Below are 11,850 nucleotides of genomic sequence, written 5' to 3'. Positions count from 1 at the left end.
ACCTCATCAGCAACAGGAAGCACTTACAAAGCTTACAAAATCAGCAAGGGATCAAATACTTATTTCGCAAACTGTATACAGGTGCTTCTCACAAAATTAGAATATCATCAAAAAGTTAATTTATTTCAGTTCTTCCATACAAAAAGTGAAACTCATATATTATAGAGTCATTACAAACACAGTGATCTATTTCAAGTGTTTATTTTTGTTAATCTTGATGATTATGGTTTACAGCCAATGAAAACCCAAAAGTTATTTTCTGAGTAAATTAGAATACTTTATAACACCAGCTTGAAAAATAATTTTAAAATCCAAAATGTTGGCCTACTGAAATGTATGTTCAGTAAATGCACTCAATACTTGGTTGGGGCTCTTTTTGCATCCATTACTGCATCAACGTGGCGTGGCATGGAGGCGATCAGCCATTGGCACTGCTGAGGTGTTATGGAAGCTCAGGTTGCTTTGATAGCAGGCTTCAGCTTCTCTGCATTGTTGGGTCTGGTGTATCTCTTCTTCCTTTTGACAATACCCCATAGATTCTCTATGGGATTAAGGTCAGGCGAGTTTGCTGGATAATCAAGCACAGTGATACTGTTGTTTTTAAACCAGGAATTGGTACTTTTGGCAGTGTGTACAGGTGCCAAGTTCTGCTGGAGAGTGAAATTTCTATCCAAAAAGCTTGTCGCTAGAGGGAAGCATGAAGTGCTCTAAAAATTTCCTGGTAGACAGCCTCGTTGACTTTGGTCTTGATAAAACACAGTGGACCTATACCAGCAGATGACATAGCTCCACAAACCATCACTGATTGTGGAAACTTCACACTAGACCTCAAGAAGCTTGGATTGTGGCTTCTCCACTCTGCATCTAGACTCTGTGACCTTGATTTACAAATGAAATGCAAAATTTACTTTAATCTGAAACAACACATTAGACCACTGAGCAACAGTGCAGTTCTTTTTCTCCTTGGCCCAGGTAAGACACTTTTGACGTGGTCTATTGGTCATGAGTGGATTGACACAAGGAATGCAACACTTTTAGCCCATGTCTTGTTTACGTATGTGTGTGGTGGCTCTTGAAGCAATGACTCCAGCAACAATCTCCCCCAAATTTTTGAATGGCCTTTTCTTAACAATCCTTTCAAGGCTGCGGTTATCCCGGTTGCTTGTGCACCTTTTTCTACAACACTTCCACTCAACATTAATATGCTTGGATACAGCACTTTGTGAACAGCCAGCTTCTTTAGCAATGACCTTTTTTGGCTCAACCTCCTTGTGGGGTGTGTAAATGACTGCCTTCTGGACATCTGTCAAGAAAGCAGCCTTCCCCATGATTGTGGAGCCTACTGAAACTGACCAAGGGACCTTTTTAAATGCTTAGGAAGCCTTTTCAGGTGTTTTTTGTTAATTATTCTAATTTACTGAGATGATGACTTTTGGGATTTCATTGGCTGTAAGCCATAATCATCAACATTAACAGAAATAAACACTTTAAATAGATCACTCTGTTTGCAATGACTTTATATATGAGATTCACTTTTTGTTCTGTCCATTCTAGGAAGGACAGTGTGGTTCCAATTATGCATTAAAGTTTACTAGCATTAGTGTTTTGGTTTGCTGTGTTATAGCACCATCTAGTGGTGGTTAAATTTATAATCTGTGTCTTAGTAATAATTAGAGTGTTGCATTGTGGGATTGTACCAAGGTATGCTGGGAGAGGAAGACTCCATTATTTTCTGTGTACTCCCTGGGACACACGTGCTCATGTGCTGTGCTGGAACCATCTATTTACTTGCCATCCTGTTTAAGTTTATCCGGTAAGATTGTTACTTCTGTTCTTGTAATATAGTGTTGTACAGAATGTGATTTATTGTATGGCAGCTAGTATTTAGGAAATCTATTAGTTTTACCGTGCTCATGTTTACCAATAAACAAGTTAGACTACAGAGAACAGTCTGCTTATTTGGGAGACAGAAGTGGTTTATGCCGTATGTCGGATCACACACTGTATCAACGTGTATGAAGACAGAACAGAAAAATGGAGGCTAGACGCCAGCGATAGCAGTAAAACGGAAGGCTAGATGCCAGTGATAGCAAATACCACTTACGGAGCCGCTTGTACCATACCGCACAGCCTGCAGATACCGGAGCAGCCGCCATACAGTCACAAGTACCGAGAGTGCAGCCCCCACCAAGCGCTACACGTCTCAGTCCACGCTGAAGTTCATTTCTACCCGCTCTGAGACGTCTTACAGACTGCAAACAAACATGAAATGTCTGCAAGTAGAACATCTTCACTAGTGATGAGGTCCCAAAAAAGCCGCTCTAGCAAGTCGTCATCGGAAAAGTCTATCGCTCTCGCCAGTGCAGAAGCTGAGGCTTTGAAAATAAGATCCTCCTTCGCTGCACAAGAGATGCAGTTAAAGTTAAGACAAGCAGAGCAAGAAGCAGAAAGAGCCCGCCTGCAAGCAGAGCAAGAAGCAGAAAGAGCCCGCCTGCAAGCAGAGCAAGAAGCAGAAAGAGCCCGCCTGCAAGCAGATACAGAAGTAGAAAGAGCCCGCCTGTAAGCCGATAGAGATGCAGATACAGCACACCTGCGAGCAACTTTGGAAAGGCTCTCCGCTGAAAAAGAAGCAGCAGCCGCAATAGCCAAAGCTGAGTTCTTAGAAGCCGCGGAGTTTCCTGAATCTGAGCGAGGCAGCGACGTACGTGGACCAGACCTTGATCGACAGGACCCAGCCCAACGCGTCTCAGAATATGTCCACCAACATCCCAAAATAGACGATAACTCTGATCCGTTACACCAACCAGCCTATACAGATTACCAGAGATCCTTCCCCCAAATGCCGTACTGGAAGCAGGAAGGTATACTGCGAAATGACGTTGACCACCACTACCGTCTTGCAGAACAGACGGTACGGCCTCCTCCCAGACTGACAGAGACACCCTTCGCTTCGTAACGGTTTTATACACTCTTTCCTAAGCCAAAAGATCCTACCAGGTATGAGGACGCACCACACACACCGCATGACAACAGCACACCAGCTCATGTCGGCACTGACTCAACCACTATGAACCTTGCAAGGTTCTTTACCCGCCGGGAGCTGGTGACCAAGGGACTTGTAAAGTTCACTGATCGAGCTGAGAGCTATAGAGCATGGCGAGCAGGGTCGGCGTCAGCACCCGGCGCATCCGGGCAAGTGCCGGGGTCCTGGCAAGACGGGGGGGCCCATAACGGTAAGACACTGATGCGTATCATGCTCTCCTGGGTCTCCCGAAGCCGTACTACATCCCTCACTGTGCTAGAGTGCTTGACTGTCACTACATAGTCAACTCCCAGCCTGGACTTGGAGGCGGAGCTGGAGCTGACATCCCCGGCAGCAGGAGGCGCGGCACACAAAGCTCTGGGAGTCGGGACTGATGCTGCGCAGCTGCAATAATACTCACCATGGGGATACGAAGAGTCACTTCTGGGCTGGCTGTCGTCACTTCTGGGTGAGAGTGAGGACAAGCTCACACCGATCTTTGCGACATGGTAGGTCCAGGTCCACCGTCCAGGTCCAGCTCGGCAGTGAGCAGCAGTCAGCGCACGTGACGGGTGCACCATGTGTCCACGGCAATGGCGTGACTCGTGAGTGATGACTGTGACATGACAGTGACAGTGAAGCAGTGAACCTTCCTGCCTGGTCCGACCCAAAGCATTGTGGGGCATGTAGCCTGACTGGGACTTGTAGTCTGACACAAAGCAGACCTACAGTATGGCATCTGAGTGATGCTGGGACTGTAGACTATATACAACATGGCAGGCTATGCAATATACTACGTGGCTGTGTTATATACTACGTGGCTGTGTTATATACTACGTGGGCTGTGTTATATACTACGTGGCTGTGTTATCTACTACGGGTTTGTGTTATATACTACATGGCTGTGTTATATACTACGTGGCCTGTGCTATATACTACGTGGCCTGTGCTATATACTACGTGGCCTGTGGTATATACTACGTGGGCTGTGCTATATTTCTCTGCTTTATCTGTGCATCATGAATCGTGGTATGTGTTAAAGAGGGGGGCCCACTGAGACTCATTCGCCCGGGGCCCTCAAAAACTTGGAGCCGTCCCTGATTAGTGAGCCTCCTTCCAGAACGCCATCAGAGACTTGGATCTTTCCAGTAGTGAAGAGTTAGATCTACTGGTTAAGTGGCTTGGGAACGAGTCAGCTGAACGCGCCAAAAGAATCAGGAACATTCACATAAAGTACTCACACACAGGACTTCGTATGGTGTGGGAGAGACTCGAAGAATGTTATGGGTCAATAGAAGCTATAGAAAATGCTTTGTATAAAAGAATTGATGAGTTTACCAAGATAGCAAATAAGGGTTATCAAAAGCTCAGGGAACTGAGCGACTTGTTAATGGAGGTACATGCTGCTCAGGCAGAAGGTGACCTAACAGGGTTGGCATTCCTGGACACTGCCAGAGGTGTCAACCCAATTGTCCAAAGCTCCCTTACAACTTACAAGAAAAGTGGGTCAGTCACGGGTCCCATTACAAACAGGCTCATAAGGTACCATTTCCTCCTTTCAGGGTGTTTGTAGACTTAGTTGCTCAGCAGGCTAAAGTTAGAAATGACCCCAGTTTCGATTTCACTATGTCATGTACCACTGCCTCTGGTGTAAAACCCAGTAAAACACCAGTGGCAGTCCACAAAACTAATGTTACCTCCACAGGTTTTCCTTAAAGGGCAAGTAAGTCCTCTCCAGAAGAGGACAAACTGCAGGATCTCAGCAAATACTTCCCCTTACACAAGAAACCTCATCTTCTACTAAAATGTAGAGCCTTCAGGGAGAAGTCTCCAGAAGACCGTAAGAGTTTCCTAAAGGAAAAGAAGATATGCTTCAGATGCTGCGCGACGACCTCACACTTCGCCAAGAACTGTGAAACCAGTGTGAAATGCACAGAATGTAGTAGTGTGGAGCACAACACGGCTTTACACCCTGGACCACCCTCAGGGGTATCGTCGCAAGTAGAAGAGTCTGCTGAAAAACAGATGGACACTGACATAGACACCCAAGTGGTCACTTCTCAGTGTACAGAGATCTGCAAGGAACTTGTAGCAGGAAGATCCTGCTCGAAGATCTGTCTTGTCAGAGTATTCCCAGTGAGCCAACGGGATAAGGCAATCAAGGTATATGCAATCTTGGATGATCAGAGCAACAGGTCTCTAGCTAAGTCCTTTCTCTTCGACACCTTTAACATTGCTGGTCCTGGCTCTCCGTACTCCTTGAAGACATGTGTAGGTACTGTCGAGATGGCGTGGAGAAAAGCAACCGGATTCAAAGTAGAGTCTATGTACGGTCAAACCTGCATATCCTTGCCATCAATACTGGAGTGCAACCAGATTCCCGACAGCAGGTCTGAGATACCTACACCAGGGGTAGCAGCTCATCATACCCACTTGAAAAGTATAGCTCACCTGACACCAGAACTGGGCCAAGGAGCTCCAATCGTCTTACTCCTTGGAAGAGTTGAGTTTTTGTTGGTTTTGTTAGAATTTTTACTTACAAAAATTTTTTTTCTTTTTAATGGGTCCTTCTTCCTACAGCTCCAGGGGACAGCAATGGGGGCGGCATGTGCGCCCTCTTATGCGAATCTGTTCCTGGGGCTGTGGGAGAGGGACCTGTTCTCGTCAGATCGGGGTGTGTCGATTGAGCGGGTCATTTTTTGGACCCGCTACATCGATGACATTTTCCTGATCTGGCGAGGTACTTCTTCTGAGTTAAATTCTTTTTTTCAAGTTCTTAACAATAATGATTTGAATATTCATTTATCGTTTAATTCCAGTTATCATCAAGTTGAATTTTTGGATGTTGTGGTCAGAAGGGGCCCTGATGGTCTGTTGTCCTTCGATGCCTTCCGTAAGGTCACGGCTGTGAACTCGGTCCTCCATGCTAGTTCCTCACACCCTCCTCATGTGGTCAACGCTGTCCCCACAGGACAATTTTTATGCATCAAGAGAATTTGTTCCGACATCTCGGATTTTGAGATCAGAGCCGAAGAAATGAAGGCCCGGTTTTTGGAGAGAGGTTACAGCAAAAGGTCTATCAAGAGGGCATACAATAGGGCAAGAAATACGGATCGCCATCAATTACTATATGCACCCAAAAAGAAGGAATTAAGTAATGAGGTAAGGTTGGTCACCACATATAATTCCCATTGGAACAAGCTGTACCAAATTACAGTGGGGCAAAAAAGTATTTAGTCAGTCAGCAATAGTGCAAGTTCCACCACTTAAAAAGGTGAGAGGCGTCTGTAATTTACATCATAGGTAGACCTCAACTATGGGAGACAAACTGAGAAAAAAAAATCCAGAAAATCACATTGTCTGTTTTTTTATCATTATTTTTGCATTTTATGGTGGAAAATAAGTATTTGGTCAGAAACAAACAATCAAGATTTCTGGCTCTCACAGACCTGTAACTTTTTCTTTAAGAGTCTCCTCTTTCCTCCACTCATTACCTGTAGTAATGGCACCCGTTTAAACTTGTTATCAGTATAAAAATACACTTGTGCACACCCTCAAACAGTCTGACTCCAAACTCCACTATGGTGAAGACCAAAGAGCTGTCAAAGGACACCAGAAACAAAATTGTAGCCCTGCACCAGGCTGGGAAGACTGAATCTGCAATAGCCAACCAGCTTGGAGTGAAGAAATCAACAGTGGGAGCAATAATTAGAAAATGGAAGACATACAAGACCACTGATAATCTCCATCGATCTGGGGCTCCACGCAAAATCCCACCCCGTGGGGTCAGAATGATCACAAGAACGGTGAGCAAAAATCCCAGAACCACGCGGGGGGACCTAGTGAATGAACTGCAGAGAGCTGGGACCAATGTAACAAGGATTACCATAAGTAACACACTATGCCACCATGGACTCAGATCCTGCAGTGCCAGATGTGTCCCACTGCTTAAGCCAGTGCATGTCTGGGCCCGTCTGAAGTTTGCTAGAGAGCATTTGGATGATCCAGAGGAGTTTTGGGAGAATGTCCTATGGTCTGATGAAACCAAACTGGAACTGTTTGGTAGAAACACAACTTGTCATGTTTGGAGGAAAAAGAATACTGAGCTGCATCCATCAAACACCATACCTACTGTAAAGCATGGTGGTGGAAACATCATGCTTTGGGGCTGTTTCTCTGCAAAGGGACCAGGACGACTGATCCGGGTACATGAAAGAATGAATGGGGCCATGTATCGTGAGATTTTGAGTGCAAACCTCCTTCCATCAGCAAGGGCATTGAAGATGAAACGTGGCTGGGTCTTTCAACATGACAATGATCCAAAGCACACCGCCAGGTCAACGAAGGAGTGGCTTCGTAAGAAGCATTTCAAGGTCCTGGAGTGGCCTAGCCAGTCTCCAGATCTCAACCCTATAGAAAACCTTTGGAGGGAGTTGAAAGTCCGTGTTGCCAAGTGAAAAGCCAAAAACATCACTGCTCTAGAGGAGATCTGCATGGAGGAATGGGCCAACATACTAACAACAGTGTGTGGCAACCTTGTGAAGACTTACAGAAAACGTTTGACCTCTGTCATTGCCAACAAAGGATATATTACAAAGTATTGAGATGAAATTTTGTTTCTGACCAAATACTTATTTTCCACCATAATATGCAAATAAAATGTTAAAAAAACAGACAATGTGATTTTCTGGATTTTTTTTTCTCAGTTTGTCTCCCATAGTTGAGGTCTACCTATGATGTAAATTACAGACGCCTCTCATCTTTTTAAGTGGTGGAACTTGCACTATTGCTGACTGACTAAATACTTTTTTGCCCCACTGTATGGATAAACATTGGCCTATACTTTTGGCTGATCCTGTCCTGAGGCTGTACCTGTCACCCAAACCATCATTGACAGCTAGGAAATCTCCCAGTCTGGGTGATATTTTGGTTAGGAGTTACTATACACCTAAAACTTCCTCATCTCCTTTCAGTTCTGACCAAAAGAAATCATTGCCACCTTGGGGCTGCAAGCCATGTGGGAAATGTGTGGCATGCCCTAACGTTGTGTCAGCCAAGGAATTCACCTCAACAGATGGACGTATATTCAAAATAACACATACCATCACATGTGCTACTACGGCTGTAGTGTATTATGCGTCCTGTCCTTGTACCAAGATCTATATTGGTTTGACAACAAGAGCCCTGAAAATTAGAGTTAGGGAACATGTAAGAGATATCCTGGCGGCCAAAAATGAGGATAATATGGATATTCTGAAAAGTGTACCGAGGCATTTTAAGCAATTTCATGCCTGTGATCCTACGGTTCTGCAAGTCAAGGGGATTGATTGTGTTCATCTGAATTTGCGGGGTGGCAGTGTGGGTCGGTTGTTAGCCCAAAAGGAGGCTCGTTGGATCTGGGAACTACGTACTATGTATCCACAAGGCCTAAACGAAATGATTAGTTACGCCCCTTTTCTCTGATCAACCCGTTATCAGATTTTTTAATGGCCTCGTCAGGGGTTTTTATTTTTGTTTTTAACTGTTACTAATTATGTGTTTCTCTTTCTTTTTTCTTAGTTCATTTGTATTGAGTTTAATTGTCTATCTGGCTTGTCCCATGATGTCTCTCAATATTTCATGAAGAGGATCTTATTAGCACCTTTGGACTTTTGGAGCAATGAGTCTTTGCACAATATGCACTTTATGAGCTTGTGTGTTTTTCTAATATATTATCTTCATCTATGTGTACCAATTGTTTCACACTGGTATATATAATATGTTCATATGTATTTTAAGTATCTGATAAAATGTTTTGTGTATCACTATGTATCGTTGACACATTGGTACATTTGTATTAATAACTAGTTGTGGTTATTATTATTTAATTTTTGTAATGATTCATTCTCATGTATTGCGGTACAATTATTGTTCACACTTATTTCTCACACTTTAATCTATATATTTATTGTCTTCAGTATATGACAACGTTCCAGCGTGCGAGCAGTGTCGTCCCACGTCATTGTGGGTGGTTCTTGCTCTGCCTCCTTGCGATGACGCACTCTGCGAGGTGTACGCTTCCTGTTCCGACTGGGCATGCGCCGATACACGGCCGATACTTAGCGTCTTTTGATGTCCTGTTTCTCATTGGGTGGCCAGTTGTATATATGCTGCTACAAGTCCTGACGACGCCACTCCCCCGGAAGAAGGCACGCACGCCGAAACGCGCGTAGGGGTGGTGGCGCCGCAGACCTGAGGTATCTATGCTGCACTAACATATGTCTACTGTCCTATATGCTAGTCTGGATGTGGGTGCTGGATGCTTTTTACCAGCGTAGTGGTATTTTCCTATGTTATGGATCACTAGCACACCAACAATTGCTATTGGGTTTGTATTTGTGATTATGAGCAATGTGTTAGCCTCCTATCTGCGGCCCCTGGTGTAGTTATCACCGTCATAGTTTTCCCTCTGTTGTAATTTTATATTTTAATATTTTCTATTTGCATTTAATAAAGAATAAATCTTTTTTTGATAATGATCCCCTTGTTTTGTGCAATATTTGCTTATAGGATTTATCTGTCGTAATTGCATGGGATTTCTTTTGCTAGTAGTCCCTGTATAGGCACAGGTGGTTTGTATATAAACACGCTGTGTATTGTTTATCAATTTTGGCTCTCCTTGAAGACATGTGCAGGTACTGTCGAGATGGCGTGGAGAAAAGCAACCGGATTCAAAGTAGAGTCTATGTACGGTCAAACCTGCATATCCTTGCCATCAATACTGGAGTGCAACCAGATTCCCGACAGCAGGTCTGAGATACCTACACCAGGGGTAGCAGCTCATCATACCCACTTGAAAAGTATAGCTCACCTGACACCAGAACTGGGCCAAGGAGCTCCAATCGTCTTACTCCTTGGAAGAGACATACTACGGGTCCACAAGGCTAGAGGACAGATTAACGGCCCACAAAACGCCCCATATGCCCAGAGACTTGACCTAGGATGGGTCATCGTGGGAGACGTATATCTCGATGGAGCACACAGGCGACATCAGTCAACAACATGCTCACCAATATTCTCGAAAATGGACGTCCGTCTCTCTTCCAGCCATGCGAGAGCAGTTTCCTGATTACAGAATTGCCACACAACGCCCCTCCACCTTGTCCATTAGCTGATCCTTCCTGTGAAGACCATGCATGCGACGGTGAGCAAGATCATATAGGGTGCACAGTTTTCCACAGGACAAGAAAAGACAACCAGGTAGTAACGTCCATAGAGGACAGACTGCTCTTGGACATCATGAGGCAAGAGATAGTAAGAGATGAATCAAAGAGTTGGGTCGCACCTTTACCATTCAAACCACAGAGGTAACGCTTACCCAACAACAGAGAACTAGTCTACAGTCGATTTGTCTCCCTTACACGCAAACTGCAAAAGACACCAGAAACAAGAGAACACTTCTTTACCTTCATGGAGAGAATATTCCAGAGAGGCCACGCGGAAATTGCACCTGTACTGTATCATCCAAAGAAACCAGGTCAGATAAGAGTGGTATTTGACTCAAGTGCCAGATACGAAGGTGTTTCTTTAAAGGGACACTGTCACCTGAATTTGGAGGGAACAATCTTCAGCCATGGAGGCGGGGTTTTGGGGTTTTTGATTCACCCTTTCCTTACCCGCTGGCTGCATGCTGGCTGCAATATTGGATTGAAGTTCATTCTCTGTTCTCCATAGTACACGCCTGTGCAAGGCAATCTTGCCTTGCGCAGGCGTGTACTATGGAGGACAGAGAATTTTTACTATTCTGACCACTGTACCTTTATGAGGTAATAACTCTGCTCCCATCATCTGACAATTGCTGCCGCTAATAGCAGTGAGAGCAGGAGCAGCGGATGGGAGTATTCATCTGCCACTCCTGTGCTGTAAATAAGTATGGTAATTTAAAAAAAATGGCGTGTGTTCCCCCTTATTTTTGATAACCAGCCAGACAAAACTCACAGCTGGGGGCTGCAACCCTCAGCTGTCAGCTTCAGCAAGGTTGGATATCAAGAATAGAGGGGTCCCCACACCATATTTTTTAATTATTTAAATAAATAATTTTAAAAACTGGCATGGGGTCCCTCCCATTTTTGACAACCAACCTTGCTAAAGCTCACAGCTGGGGGCTGGTATTCTCAGGCTGGTAAGGGGTCATGGATATTGACCCCCTTGCCTAAAAATAGAAGTTTTGCCCAACTCTTCCCACTTGCCCTGTAGTGGTGGCAAGTGGGGTAATAGTTGTGGGGTTGATGTCACCTTTATATTGTCAGGTGACATTAAGCCCACGGCTTAGTAATGGAGAAGCGTCTATAAGACACCTATCCATTACTAATCCTATAGTTGTATGGTAAATAAAGACACAGCAATAATAAAGTATTTTATTTGAAATAACACTAAACAGTTTTCCATTTTTATTATTACGCCTATTTCCAGAGAAGCTCTCGATCTCATGTAATAAAAGTAGAATAATAAAACAACAATATACCTTACCTGTCCGTCCTTGTGTGCCACGCAGTAATCCATGTCTGGGGGATAATAGCTTTTCAACCTGAACAGTGCCAAGATGTAACCATCCCGGGTGAAAACCACTGATGAATGAGCTGCTGGGAACGCGGCGTCGGTGACTGGGGGTGATGTCTTAGAGGTAACATCTGGTCTCTGAGCTCTGTTCCCAGAGGGGCTAAGCTGCAGTGACTTCAGTGAGATCCCCGCTAGCACCGTGAGTGCTCACCGTGCTAGCGAGGATCTCACCGGATCTTATCGCAGCTCAGCCTGGCTGGGAACGAAGCTCAGTGACCGGAGGTTACCTC

Source organism: Ranitomeya imitator, chromosome 3 (genome assembly GCF_032444005.1).
Source record: "Ranitomeya imitator isolate aRanImi1 chromosome 3, aRanImi1.pri, whole genome shotgun sequence".
NCBI lineage: Eukaryota > Metazoa > Chordata > Amphibia > Anura > Dendrobatidae > Ranitomeya > Ranitomeya imitator.
This window is presented reverse-complemented; position numbering follows the sequence as displayed.